Source organism: Colius striatus, chromosome 7 (genome assembly GCF_028858725.1).
Source record: "Colius striatus isolate bColStr4 chromosome 7, bColStr4.1.hap1, whole genome shotgun sequence".
Taxonomy (NCBI): Eukaryota; Metazoa; Chordata; class Aves; order Coliiformes; family Coliidae; genus Colius; species Colius striatus.
The window spans coordinates 21724330-21739204 of NC_084765.1; the positions used below are offsets into that span (position 1 = coordinate 21724330).

At 51.7% G+C, this 14875-nt stretch overlaps 4 non-coding genes across 4 annotated transcripts; 2 read left to right on the top strand and 2 right to left on the bottom strand.

Annotated features, from left to right (window-relative positions):
* Window positions 1-1586: 1586 nt before the first annotated feature.
* Window positions 1587-1668, top strand: TRNAS-AGA (transfer RNA serine (anticodon AGA)). The gene has a single exon. It is a non-coding gene; the product is annotated as a tRNA-Ser (tRNA).
* A 1199-nt stretch (window positions 1669-2867) lies between these two features.
* TRNAM-CAU (transfer RNA methionine (anticodon CAU)) lies at window positions 2868-2939 on the top strand. Its single transcript has one exon. It is a non-coding gene; the product is annotated as a tRNA-Met (tRNA).
* Window positions 2940-5397: 2458 nt separating this feature from the next.
* TRNAM-CAU (transfer RNA methionine (anticodon CAU)) lies at window positions 5398-5469 on the bottom strand. The gene has a single exon. It is a non-coding gene; the product is annotated as a tRNA-Met (tRNA).
* Window positions 5470-13242: 7773 nt separating this feature from the next.
* Window positions 13243-13314, bottom strand: TRNAQ-CUG (transfer RNA glutamine (anticodon CUG)). Its single transcript has one exon. It is a non-coding gene; the product is annotated as a tRNA-Gln (tRNA).
* Between the last annotated feature and the right edge of the window lie 1561 nt (window positions 13315-14875).

The following is a 14875-nucleotide window of genomic DNA, read 5'->3' on the forward strand; positions in this document are numbered from 1 at the left end:
CTCCCTGTTCTTCAAAACTAGCTAAACATTGACATGACATGCCTGTTCTGTGTGTTACCAAGATCAGTTGCAGCCCTTGACTGGACAGGGAACTGGAATGGGAGATGGAGGGCAACCAAAGTTCTCTTCAGAGAGAGCTGAGGCAAAGAGTCAGCTGATGTTGGCATGTGATTCCTCTGTGCTCTGTGTTTCAGCCTTGCCTGCCTCAGCCAGAGATGTCTTGCTGCAGACCCTGTCCTCCCGGCCCCTGCGGCTCCTCTGGCCCAACCCCCCTGGCCAGCAGCTGCACTGAGCCCTGTGTCGCCCGCTGTGGTGACTCAACGGTGCTCATTGAGGCCTCCCCGGTGGTGGTGACCCTGCTGGGCCCCATCCTCACCTCTTTCCCTCAGAACACAGCCGTGGGATCCTCTCTGTCCGCCGCTGTGGGCAGCTCCCTCAGCACCGGGGGGGTTCCCATCTCTTCTGGGGGCTCCCTTGGCCTGGGGGGGTTGGGGCTGTGTCTGCCTCCCCCTCGCTGCGGTCGGAACTGCTGAAGCCAACGGATCCTCCCTTTGGAGCGGGAACGAGGATGGAGAGCACGCAGCCAGAGCCTGGCCATGGCTTCCCGATGGGCTGCGTGTCCTCATCTCACTTGTGTCCACGCTTCAGGAGGAGCTTGGCCTTGTGCAATAGGCCATGCTCTGTGCCTCCCAGAACCCTCTAGATGTGTTTCTGATGCTCTGTTCTTTGCCACTGCATTTCTTTCTACTTATTAAAGACTTTGTGCAGCGCAGCTGGAGTCTCCTGGTGCTTTTTCCTCCTCTGCCCTCAGTTAGCAATGTGCTGTTCAAGGAAGAGCACTTGTCCTTCCTCCTGAGCTTACCACCAGTTTTGTGTGAAGCTCAACACAATACAGAAGCGGGCAAGAAAAATATTGCAAAGCCTCAGGGAAATGGAGCACAAGTCTGTAACATGCTCATCGTGGCCTTGTAATGGCTCTCATGTGAGCCTTCTGTCCCACCTCTTAAAGCACTCAAAAACTATATGTCCCAAGTAACCCCTGGCAGAAGATAGAAGCAGTTTATGCATTGGACTACGATGACAACGCGTCCTGCAGTGGCAGGAAAACGTGGACACGTGTGCTCAGCTGAGTGTTGCAGGGAGCCTTCAGAAACAGCTGGCACAAGTTGCCCAAATCTGAGCCCGAGTCCCGGCCTGTGGCAGTAAGGTTTGTGCCTCTTTTCCTTTTGCTGTTTGTCCCCTGCTACCTGCAGATAGTCTGGGGGCAAAAAGCACCCGAGCTGCTCAGCAGTAAAGCACGGCCTTCTACATGCAATTGTGCAGCCAAGGACAAAGGAATATCCAGGGTCACGGACGATGCATTTCTCTCCTCACTGCTGCAGATGCCCAGCTGAGGACAAGGCACGGGGATTCAGCACCAGGAGCCCCTGGGGTTCGAGCTCTCTAGGCCTCTGTAAGGCCAGTACCTGTCACACTCAGGCAGGTCCAGGTGAGGGCTTCCAGCAGAGCCTGGCCCTGAACATCCCCGGAAGGCCGCTGTCCTTGCACAGGGCCTGTGATGCACAGGGCAGGGAGGACTGCAGCAGGTAGTTGTGGCCGAGTGGTGAAGGCGATGGACTAGAAATCCATTGGGGTTTCCCCGCGCAGGTTCGAATCCTGCCAACTACGGGGCACAGTTGCTTTTTGGGCTGCTTGTGGTAGGGCATGCTGCAGCCCTGGGACACACTGATCCACAGAAACAGACATCTCCAGTGATGGGACACAGAACCCCTTTGCCTACAGCACTTGTCCCTGCCTTCCCCTAGAAATGCTGTCATGGATGGGGTGCTACAGCATCTCCTGGGAAAGAGAAAGCCTGAGGGACATATACAGAGAGAGGTGCCAGAGAAAGAGAGGAAGGTGAGAAAGAGAATAAAAAGACAAAAGCTTTTTGGTGGTGCATGGCATGTTCCCCACGGGAATTCCACTGAGGCTAGCGAAAGCAGTGCCTGGAAGGGAGAAGCTCAGAGAGGTCGGCAGCATGGGTGAAAAAGGAAAGTACCAGAGGAAAGCGACCTGGAGCTGAGCCAGGGACCTTTTTTGTCTGCACCCAAATTGCCTGCCGTGAGAAGTTGCCCTGGTAGCAGTCAGGCTGGGGGCCACACTCGCTGCAGTCAGGTCTGCACAAGACATCATGTATTGAGCACGTATTGATCCTGAACGAGACAATCACCTACTCTTCTCATGAGCAATTCTAACTGATTAGCCCACCCCTTATCTTCAGCAATTTGCCTGCTCCACGCAACTGTCTTGTAGGCAAAGACAAACCCTTTGTTCTTCCATACCAGGGCCCTCGATGCATTAGGCTGAGGCACTGTTAAGTGCACATCTAAATCAGAAGAACTGTTGTTTCCCATGGGAATTCCATGCTAAGCATCCTTGTCCACCTCCTCAGCAGGCAAAGAACAGACTTCTACATCAGGTAGAATCTCGCAGCCCACTGGGAGCTGAATCTCTGGGCAGCGTGACAGTCCCCATGATCTCACTGGAGAGCAGCTCCTCTCAACCTGCAAATCAACAAGACTGCTCTCTGTCTGGAGTGTGCCAGCCTCTCTCCGGAGTGTGCAGAGCCAGCTCAGGTGGTCAGAGAGAAAACTCCCACCTGGATTATGGGCAGGAGACGTGGGGAGAAGGGCAAAGCAAGGCCCTTGGCTTCCCAGCACAAGGTGGTTTCTGCGCTCGTGTGGTTTCTGCAGACATTCTTCCTGCCTGGCCGTGGCCACGGGGAAGAGGCAGGGAAAGCGGCATGAGCACGGTGTGAGCTGGTGCCGGCAGTGCCAGGGAGCATCAGGCCGGGCTGTGGGAGGGCCCGGCTGAGGCACTGCCAGAGCAGAGTGGCGCAGCGGAAGCGTGCTGGGCCCATAACCCAGAGGTCGATGGATCGAAACCATCCTCTGCTAACTCATTTCTTTTTCCCTGCACCTGACAGACACTGCCTCTCTCTTGCTCCCAGACTACCTGATGGACCGGAAACCAGAGGATCACTTGGATGTTGACCGTGAGGTTGTTACTGGCTCTGCTGGTGATGGCTCATCCACAGGCATACTGCTTGTGCTGGCTGCTTGTGTTCATTCCACTGTCAATAGGAATGGGTCTGCCTGAAAAGAGCTGGGTGTGATGGGTAAAGAAATGGCAGTCAACATCTATAAGAAAATGTCCACTGCCTTTCCCTGCTTTTCAGGTCAACGAGGCTGTCAGCTCTGTTATTTCCAACACACCTGAGCCGAGGACACCATGTGCAATGAAGCCCACAGCAGAGTGACTCGTGTTGGCCTGGAGTTCAGGGTTTTTCCCAACTCTTCCACATCATGATGACTGCCAGGGGCCCTGTGAGGCTGATTCAATGTGCCTTTTGAGTTTGCAATGCATGGAATGGGCCGCCCCATCCACCCCATCCCTGTCCCAAGGCAAAGTGCTGTGAGTTTTGGCTCCCTGCCTTGTGCCTCTCCCCAAATGCAGGGCATCCAGGCCTTTGGCCTCTGGGATGAATTTGCTGAGCAAAACAGGTCTGTTTGACTGTGGGTCTCTTTCAGGGAAGGATGTGGGCATCTCTTTGATCACCTTCCTATGTGCTGATGTTCTTGTTTCCATTACGTTTTTCTCTTCCCAAGCTGAGTCCAGACCTGTGCTTTGAAGAAGCATTAGGGTGTGTTTAAGTCATCAGGAGACATGGCTATGGAGAATCTATGGAGAGGTCACTTGAAAGAGACCTGCCTGGCCCTCTGCCCTGCCCTTTATCCTTATGAATCTGCCATTGTTGCCTGGGTTTCTGGGCATAAAAACAGACTGTGGCAGCATCTGATTAGCATAAGCAAGACAGGAGAGTTGTGGTTCTTACTCTTACCCTTCAACACTCTCTGAGAATCTCTGAATGCTCAACAGAAGCTCCTCGCCCACCCCCCCACACCCTGCCTTACCCCGCAGACTGCTTTTGGCAAGACGAGTCTCCCTAGAAAAACAAGGCATGTGTCTGGTGGGCTAGGAGATCCCCAGAGTCCTGGGCATGAGGTAAAGCTGTGGGACAAGTCAAGGACATACTGAAGATAAGGTAGTCTGCATTGGCCTGGAAAAGCCGCTAATCTCACCACTAGGCCACCAATGTTCCTGGGGACGTGACACAACACTGAGGTTACAGTCTGAGCACTGAAAACAGCATGAGAAATTCCATGGGTGAAGATAAACACATGGCTTGGCAAAAATTGTTGTGAGCAAACCAGCCTTGACTTGGGGATAATTAATATTTTCCTAATTAAAATATATTCACATTGTGAGAAACAAAAAACACAAACATAAACCAGCACCCTTCCTCTCCCCTGCCCCAGGCTTCACTTCAGTCTTTCACACAAGATTCCTTCCCCTGTCCAAGAGGGATGTATCTTCCCTCTGCTCTTTCCCACTCCCTCTGCTCCTCCCACTTCTCTCTCCTTGATGTTTTCTGCCTTTTCTGGAATACGTTTTCCTTGAGGGGCCACACACTGTGGTGATGGCTCAGCTGTGTTGGGGCTGGAACTGGCCGTGTCTAACCTGTTCCTGACCTCAAAACTGCCACGAGCAGATAATGGTTTTCTCAGCCTGTGAGAGCCAGTGTAGACTGGGTCTTCAGGTGATGTTGACCCTGAGGTAAAAGACTTTAGTCCTGGGCAGTATTGGAGTGTCTAACAAAGTGCATAGCAGTAAACACCTTGCTTTACTCACTGGCCCTTGCTGCTCCTGACAGACAAGGGCTGCCCCTGTGAGCACTGGAACTGGCCGTGTCTGACACAGGGCAGACTCTTACCTCTGCTCACAGTGGCCACCCTGCAGCATCCCTAAGCCCTCCACTTACCAAAGCCTTACCCTATGTGGTCAATACAGTGCCTATGGGGAGCAGCACAAGACTTAATCCTGAGGTAATGCACTCAGAGGCTACCCAGTTGGAGTCAGGGTTGTGCTGTCCTGGGCTTACTTCTGAGTGCATAATGTGCTCTTTGGTTGAATCCAAAAGGCAGAGCAACAAGCCAAGGCTGCTGCTTTGGGACTGGACTCACTCATACCTTGTACACTTCTCTACCATTAGCTCAGACATCAGTGAGTAAAGAGCAGGCAATGCTAGGGCAACAATTATCTCCCCTAGTATATAGTGGGCAAATAGGTCACGTGGATCATCTCCAGCACAGGTTTCTTGGTCTATATAACTTGGTTGGAGGTGAACGTCTGCCATGTTCCTTGCTGCATGTCCAGAAGCAATTTGTTAGTCAGGAATCTAGCCACTACCCACTCCCAGGCTCAAGTTTGCCATGTGCTGCTACTGTGCTGCTCAGGTAGTCAGGGAGCAAGAGAGAGGCAGTGTCTGTCAGGTGCAGGGAAAAAGAAATGAGTTAGCAGAGGATGGTTTCGATCCATCGACCTCTGGGTTATGGGCCCAGCACGCTTCCGCTGCGCCACTCTGCTCTGGCAGTGCCTCAGCCGGGCCCTCCCACAGCCCGGCCTGATGCTCCCTGGCACTGCCAGCACCAGCTCACACCGTGCTCATGCCGCTTTCCCTGCCTCTTCCCCGTGGCCACAGCCAGGCAGGAAGAATGTCTCCCTGGAAAGTTCACTTGCTTGGGACTACTGGGTTTGCATGGCAAGGTTTTGGGAGTTAAAGGGCTGCAGAGGCAGCTTCTGTGAGAAACTGCTGGAAGTCTGTCAAAGGCAATGTCAGCCAACTCCAAGACAGACCCACCACTGGCCAAGACTGAGACCATCAGTGATTGGTGGTAAGCCCTCTGGGATAAGATATTTCAGAAGATACTGGAGCAGAGATTCCTCTGGACCCCATGTTCAAGACAATACTGAGCCAACTGTGCCCCTGCAGGTCATGGAGGTCCACAGTGGAGGAGAGATTCACCTGCATCCCTTGGAGGACTCCATACTGGAACATGTGAATGCCTGAAGGTGGCTGTGAACCCTTGGGAAGCCCGTACTGGAGCAAGTTGCTGACATGACATGTGGACTCATGTAGAGAGCAGCCCATGCCGGAGCAGATTTTCTGGCAGGACTTGTGACCCTACAAGAGGACGACACTGCAGCAGTCTGTTTCTGAACTGAAACCCACAGAAGGGACCCACAGTGGATCAGTTTGTGGGAAGGACTCACATTGGAGAAGTTTGTTGAGGACTGTCTCCCATGGGAGAGACCCCATGCTGGAGCAGTGAGTGAATATGAGGAGTCCTCTCCTCATATTCATACCCATATTCCTATGAGGAGGACTTTGCCTGAGAGGAGAAGCAGAGGTAATTTCTTTGATGAACTCACTGCAACCCCCATCCCTGACGCCAGTACCACTGGCAAAATCACTTTGTACTTGACAGCTGTTGTATTGTCAGTGTATTGTCACAGCGGTGTTAATCTTTATTCTTCTAAATCAATGATCCAGGCATGAGGAGGGGTTTTATAATAGATTTAGGTTAGGTGCAATTCTGTTGTGGTTATATTGCTGATGGTTTAACAAAATACAGAAAGGTTTTGTTAACAAAAGGTTTTGTTCTGTCATCTGTAGGCGGTGTTATCAGCCCGTGAGATCCAGTTTAGGCTGTTTTTCTCAGACTGTGAGAGCCAGTGTAGTCTGAGTCTTCAGGTGACATTGAGGTAAAACATTTTTTGTCCTGGGCAATGTTGGTGCACAGCAGTAAGCCCCAACCCTCTTCTCCATTGCTGAGTCAGTGCCTGTCCTGCCATCATTGCTGCTGGTGCAGGAGGCTCCAGTCAGCCCAGGAAGGGCTGGACTGGCTTGACTGGGGAGTGCTCTGTCTGAAATGCTGCAAGGCATCCCAGGAAGGCTCTGGGCAGCCTGAGCTCATAAGGTATCTTGGTGAGGCTCTTCCCTTCCCCTTGTTCTGGCTGCTCCTCACCACCCTGCCTTTGTGACTCCTACAGGCAGCGGCACATCATGAGTGCTGTTGAGATCTCTGAGGTGTCTTCCTGTCATATTTATCCTTGAGAGACATGTTGTGCACAGACTGTCTTTGGAGATGAGCAGCTGCAGCTTCAAGAGTGGGGAAGGGACCTGGTGGGGAAGGGACGCGCAAGAAAAGGAGGAGAAGAAAAGAAGATTTAATTCTAGAAGGGCTCTGGCCTTCCTAGTTGCACCCCTGCATGCCCTGGCTATGTTCTTATACTCTTCCCAAGAAGCCAGCCCCTGTTTCCACCTCTCATAGATGGTTGCTTTCTGCCTGAGTTGTCCCAGCAGATCCTTGCTCATCCATGGAGGCCTCCTACCTCCTTTTCCTCCTTTCTTGTGTGTTGGGACACATTGATCCTGGGCTTGGAGGAAAATATGCTTGGAGATTGACCAGCTGTCTTGGGTACTTCTGTCTTCTAGAATCATATCCCATGAGTTCCATCCAAGCAGGTCTGTGAAGAGGTCAGTTTTGTCTCACCTGAAATCGAGGGTCACGTTCCTGCTTTGTGTTCTGCCTCTTCCACACAGGATCTCGAACTCTACCATCTTATGATCGCTGTAGCCGAGGTTGCAACCAACCTTCACATCCTCAACCAGACCCTACTTATTCGTCAGTACCAGGTCCAGCAGCACACACGTCCTCATTGGTTCCTCGATCATCTGTGACGGGAAGTTGTCGTCAACAATCTGTAGGAACCTCCTGGACTGCGCGTGCTTGGCTATGTGGCTTTCCCACCAAATATCAGGGTGGTTGAAGTCCCCTATGAGGACCAGGGACTGTGATTGTGAGGCAGCTCTCAACTGTTCATAGAAGAGGTACTCCCTTGTGCTGCCTCATCATCTTCATGGCTCTCCTCTGGACCAATTCGAGCTGGTTCATGTCTTTCTCACAAAATCACAGAATTAGAGAATGGTAGTGGTTGGAAGGGACCTCTAGTCCAACCCTCCTGCTAAAGCTGGTCCACCTAGATCAGGTCACACAGGAACGTGTCCAGGGGCATTTGGAAACCTCCAGCGCAGGAGCCTCTACAACTTGCCTGGGCAGCCTGTTCTAGTGCTCTGTCACCCATTACAGTAATGTGGGTTTTCCTGATATATAGGTGGAACTTTTTTGTGTTCCAGCTTTTGTCCAGTACCTCTTGAACTATCACTGGACACTACAGAAAAAAAGTGTCTCAAACTGGGGGCCCTATTTCTGAACACACCAATAAAGGTGAGGTTTCATAGGAACACAGTGGAGTGGGAGAATCACCTCCCTGGACCTGCTGGCTTCCTGTGGTGTCACCTCAGCCAGAAACTAAGCATCCCACAGCCACTTGCTCACTCTGCACCCACCCTCTCAGTAGGAAGGCAAGGTGAATTACTATTATCAAAAGTAATCTGTAAAAGATTAATAACAATAATAGTAACAAAACCATAACAATACATATACTGAAAGGGAACATAGCAAAAAAAAGATGCCCAGTGCAGTTGCTCACCACTCACTCAGAGATGCCCAAGCAGCAATCTGCTCTTCCCAGCCAGTCCCCCAAGCTTCTACACAGCATGATACTCTATGGTAAGAAATAGCTCTTTGTTAGAGACGTGTCAGCAGTCCCGGCTGTGTTCCCTCAGATCACTCGCTGTCAGGGCAGAATGAGAAGCAGAAAAGGCCTTGATGCTGTGCAAGCCCTGCCAAGTAATAATCAAAACATGACTGTGTTATCAACATTGTTCTCAGAAGAAATCCATAAACTCATCCATTTCCATGAACTTGTGCAACTCTCCCAGTCCCTGCCTTGGGATTCTGCAACTTGACTGCCATGGGTAGAGCATTTGAGGCCAAGAAGTGGATGGGTACCTCCGTCTTCTCCATGTTGCTTGTAGCCAGCTCTCCTCTTTTGATCATCAGGGAGTACAGTTTCTTTCATCTTCCTTTGTTGTCCTGTGCACCTGAAGAAACCCTTCTTCTTGTTTCTCTTGTCTCCAGCCAAGTTCAGCTCCCACTGTGCCTTGTCTTTCCTGAAGCCCTCCTTGTGCTCCCAGGCCACATCTGCACAACTGCCCCTGGATGTGTGTCCCTGCCTCCACAGCCTGTGCATTTGGCTTTGTGTTTTGTGTTTTAGATTGGCTAAGTGGTCTACACTTCACCAAGCTGGCCTCCAGCCTCCCCTCGCGACCACGAGCTTCTTTCTGCCTAAGAAAACTGTGTTTCTATATCTCTCAGGTCTCCTTTTCTCCTTTATCTCCAGGAAGTTTCCCAAGGGATCACATGGAAAAGTTTGCCTTTCTGGTGTTTAGGGACCTGTTTCTACTATTTATTTGCCCTATACCCTTCAGGACTGGGAAGGCCATGAGGGCACGGTCGCTGCAGCCCAGCCTGCCTCCAACTTTAGCCTTCCACTAAGTCCTTTTTGCCTCAGCAAACAAAAAGTCCGGCAGTGCCTCTGCTCAGGCTTCCCCTCATCAATCCAAACCATCTCTACTCAGTGCATTCGTGTGGTCTCCTGAAGTGCTTGTAGCTCACTGTGCCACTTTTCCAGCACATGTCCTGGTTGCTGAAGTGACCTGTCAGGATCAGGTCCTGGCGAGTGTGATGCTTCCTAATATCAAACCAATTTGTCTATGTGCTTGTTTCATAAGTTCAGTTACCTCAGAGGTCTCATGCTCACGTGCAGAGAGATATCAAGAGGGTTGGTGCTGCAGGGATTGTCTTTGTACCTTGCCCTCTTCATGGCCACCAGTCTCAGTCAAATTGAGCCAAGAAGTAGAGCTTATATAAGCACTCGAGAACATTCTGTTTAGCCTGGGAGACATTCCTCCCCACGGGTTATTATAGATACACAGGAGACTGGGAGAAAGTTCAGGCAGAACATCAAGTCTGCACAATCCCATCCTGAAGACGACTCACAGACTTTTGTGCATTTGCTAAATCTCAACAAGAAGGAAAGACCATGGTGGGCTGGTTGGAGTCTCTTATGCAGGCTCAATGAAAGCCATGAGAAACTTCCTTATGCTCATCAGACTCTAGCATGGCCTGGGATTATGATCCAACTGATGCCCACATCCTTCCCTGAAAGAGTTCCACAGACAAATGGACCTGGATACCTTAGGTCATGCAGATGCTAACCTAGAGTTACACACATTATCCCGGAGTTCAGGGTGTTTCCCTTTGTGGATTGCAAGGATGGAACGGCTTAGGAAAAGAAGGCTGTGAGCTCTAAGAACCCTGTCCTGCGCTTCTCCTCAATAGAAGGCCATCCAGGCCTTTGGCCTCTGAGATGCACTTGCTGAACAAAACAGGTCAATTTGGCAATGAGTCTCCTTCAGGGAAGGGTCCAAGCACCTCTTTAAGCACAAGACCAGGCTGTGGATGGGCCTGATGAGCACAAGTAAGGTTCTTGTGGCCCTCACTCCTGCCCACAAGTGGCGTCCCTGCTGCATTTCCTGAACATTGACCGTTGCCATGTCCCTTGAGACCTGAGTTACTTCTCCCACACTGGATTATGCACTCCTGATGTTCTGCCTGAACTTACTGGCAATCTCCTGTGATATCAAACATTGACAATATCTGTCAGTGTCAGCAACTGGTGTTTCTATGAAATCTTACCCGCAGTTTCCTGTGATAATCTAGAGAGAAATGTCCCTTAGGATACGCCTGAGAATCTTTACTGAAAACACTTGAGAGTTAACATGAGGGGTCCGTCATTCTTAAACATGACTAATGAGCGGCTTTATTCACCATGACGAGGGCAAAGTAGAAAAGGCAATGCAAATTGCGCCAACCTTCATGGAGGCTCCCTGCCCACTAGCCCGAAACCTTGGAGTTAATTGTCCATATGAAGCTGGGACACAGATGAATCTTTTTGGTGTTTGGCGGTATGAAGCTGGAGCAAACATTTCAGATGAAAGAGTCAAGAGCTTAATGACCGTTGAGGCCTCACAAAACGGACACTGTCCCACAGTCTCCTGTGATTTCCCACACTGGCAGTTGTCTATCAGTGTAAGTCTGAGAATCTTCACTGAAAATACTTGAGAACTGACTTGAGGTGTCCCTCATACATGAACTTGGCTCATGGGTGGATGTGTTCTCCATGAAGAGAGCAAAGTGACAAAAGCAACCTAGATCATGCCAACTGACTTAAAAGCCCCCTGCATACCAGACTAAGTCCTCAGAGTTAATTTATGAATTTATTAATTTACAAAGCTAGGACACAGATGGATCATTTTGGTGTTTGGTGATTTGAAATGGCAGCACATCTTTCAGATGTGAAAGGAAAGGGCTTAATCACCAGTGAGGCCTCAGCAAGCAGCAACTGCTCAGTGTTGAGGTGCTTCATGAGCAAGGAATGTTTGTGATGCCTCAGGGCTCTGGGACACAGCATAAAAGGCTGTGCTGCTCCAGGCTCTGCATCCTCCTCAAGGAGTAAGGTAAGCATAAATCCGCTCCATCTCTCTCTGTGGGCTGAGCTGCTGTCATGGTGGCTACTCCGTTTGGTGCTTGGACTGTCACAGCTGGGCCCTGCAATGGAAATGCTCCAGGGCTGTGTCCTCTTTCTCTTTTGATGGGCAGGGTGGAGAGAGTTGGGAAGTGGAGGTTTCTTTCCAGCAGAAGGGGATCAATGGCCTCAGATGCACAGAGCTCTGCCCAACAGAATTTCTGCCTCAGGCACCTGCTCTCTAACATATGTCTGAGTTCATCCAGTACCTTCTTCAGCGCAGCAATGCTTGTTCAGGATAGGGGGTATGATCAGTCTTTCCACGGGTGCTTTAATCCCACGGTCCTGGGTCTGAGCCCAGCAGTGGGTCAGGGTTCCTGTGTTGCAAAACTCAGAGCACACGTGAGTCTTGTGGGTGCTGTAGGCACAGTGGGAATTTTTCAGAGACGATATCTGAGGCGGCTGTTCATCTCAGCCTGTTGATGCTGGGATCACTACATCATTCTTCACCCATGGTATTGCACCAGGCAATACAGGAGGATGTCTTGGTGCTGTCTCCCACCACTTTGATGCATCTTTGCTCCCTGTTCTTTAAAATTAGCCTTGATATATCATGCCTGTTCTCTGTATTACCTGTGTAATCAGCTGCAGGCATTGTACTGGACAAGGAACTGGAATGGGAGATCAAGGGCAACCAAAGTTCTCTTCGGAGAGACCCGAGGCAAAGAGTCAGCTGATGTTGGCATGTGATTCCTCTGTGCTCTGTGTTTCAGCCTTGCCTGCCTCAGCCAGAGATGTCTTGCTGCAGACCCTGTCCTCCCGGCCCATGCGGCTCCTCCGGCGCAACGCCCCTGGCCAGCAGCTGCACTGAGCCCTGTGTCGCCCGCTGTGGTGACTCAACAGTGGCCATTCAGGCCTCTGCAGTGATGGTGACCCTGCCGGGCCCCATCCTCACCTCTTTCCCTCAGAACACAGCCGTGGGATCCTCTCTGTCCGCCGCTGTGGGCAGCTCCCTCAGCACCGGCGGGGTTCCCATCTCTTCTGGGGGCTCCCTTGGCCTGGGGGGGTTGGGGCTGTGTCTGCCTCCCCCTCGCTGCGGTCGGAACTGCTGAAGCCAACGGATCCTCCCTTTGGAGCGGGAACGAGGATGGAGAGCACGCAGCCAGAGCCTGGCCATGGCTTCCCGATGGGCTGCGTGTCCTCATCTCACTTGTGCCTACTGCTCCTCGCTGCCTGGAAGCCTTGTCGGGCCTCCTCTGGCTATGCTTTGTTTTGGCCTCCTTGACGAAGGACTCCTTTCTCTTTGATGAAAATCTGCTGATGGGGACGTGTGCTGGGGTTAGGAACTGCAAGCGTTTAGTGTGAAGCTTGGCCTTGTGAAATGGGCCATGGTCTGTGCCTCCCTAAATCCCGCTGATGTGTTTCTTGTTCTGAATTCTGTGCCACTGCATTTCCTTCTCTCATTAAAGACCTTTTGCAGCATAGCCTGAGACTCATGGTGCTTTCTGCTCCTCTCTCTCATCTGTCTGCTCTGCAAGGAAAAGTGTGAACCGGCCCTCTCCCATGGCAGCACATGGTGCTCCCAAGCATGGAACACCGTCAGTTGGGGTGAGTGTCTGTGGAGTGAAAACAGAGGATGAAAAAAAGCAAACAGGCAATAAAAAGACAGAAAGGCTTCACTGAAATGGAGAGAGGGTGGAGATGCAAATAACCCCACAGGTACTATAACCCCACATACTGACTGTCAGAGCTGGAAGCACAGGACAGGAAGGAAGATGGGAGTGCATTAATCATTTGCCCCTAGAGCAGGACTGTTGAGGTGTGAAGTGTGCTGAAGAAAGCCCAATGGGAGCCAAAAGGCTGAGGTCCCACTGAGATTTGAACTCAGATCACTGGATTCAGAGTCCAGAGTGCTCACCATTACACCATGGGACCTCCTGCATGGAGACTTTCTTTCTCCTCTAGCCACCCCAGCTGAGCCCTATGCTTCTGCACGAGTCTCCATCTCCTGGCCTGCAGCCAGAGCAGCCTTCCTGCAGGGCCACCTTGGCACTCTCTATTCACAGGCCCTGCCAAGGGAGCGGCAGAGCTCTTTGCACAAGACTGGCATGCCCTCTACTCTCAAGACCCTGGCTCAGGAACCTATGAGACTCTTGCTTCCTCCTCATCGGACCTGGTGATGAAGCTTCCAGCAGAAAAATCTTCATGACGTGCATCACAGATTACCTTCATGGCCCTGCAATCCGCAGTGCAGTGCTCTCACTTGTGGTTTCTGCTACTGCCTCCCTTCCCCCCTGTGCTAGGCAGCCTGTCAATCTGACTGTCTAGAGTTACCCACTCTACTGTTGCTCACCTTGTAGCTCATGCTGAGCAGCCTTTAACCAGATATCCTTACACTCTGCTGCTGTCCTACCTCAGCTCCTGGCCTTCTTTAACAGAGCTCTGAGAGAGATGGCACAGCATGGGGTTCAAGGAGCAAAGAGCCGTCAAGAGGACTCACACCAGGCAGCTATGGCTTGCACATGCTGTCCCCTTCTGCCCCAAAGTGGCCTGTCCCTCAGTCACAACACCATTTTCTCTCCTGAGGCCGCTCCCGATTCAGCTACAGCTCCCTGTGAGCCTGAGGGAACTTCCTCTCGTGGCCTGGGACCACCACACTCTCTGCCCAAGATAGTTGCGTCCACACAGTGCGTGAAAAGCCGCAGGGTACAGATAACAACCCAGAATATTGTGGTGGTGGCTTTTGCCATTTGCCTTTCCGCAGGGCAGATGGGCTCTGCACCAGTCCTCCCTGCACCTCTGTGGGGTACCTCACACACACGGCAGCCCGGCATGGGCTGCTCTGACGTGCATTCATCCCAAAGGCTGCAGCTCCTCTCTGCTCTGCGGCCTGTTGGCTCTCCAGCACGGCCTGCGCCACAGCCGCCTCCTCACACAGTCTCTCGCCTGTCTGGGCGCACTCACCCGGAGCTCCTGGTGGCTCTCAGTCCTGCCATGGCCTGCGTTCTCACCATGGGTTGCAGAGGGGTCTCTGGTCTGGTGCTCCTCCTTCCTTCCTCCTTCTCTGGCTGTGGGGTCCACATGGTCACCTCCCTCCTGTACCTCCTCCCAAGCACTTCAAATTCCCATCCTAAAATAGTGATGGCAGAGGCCACTATATTGTTCCAGCCGGGCTGCAGGTAGCTCTCAACCCAGAGCCGGGGGAGAGTCCAAGGAGAACTCTTTACCGGTCTTCACTGCAACCCTTACCCCTGTTACCAAGCAAAAGTGGCTCCTCGCTAAACCATGACACAGCGGCACAGAATTCAGAACAAGAAACACATCAGCGAGATTTAGGGAGGCACAGACCATGGCCCATTTCATAAGGCCAAGCTTCACACTAAACGCTTGCAGTTCCTAACCCCAGCACACGTCCCCATCAGCAGATTTTCATCAAAGAGAAAGGAGTCCTTCGTCAAGGAGGCCAAAACAAAGCATAGCCAGAGGAGGCCCGACA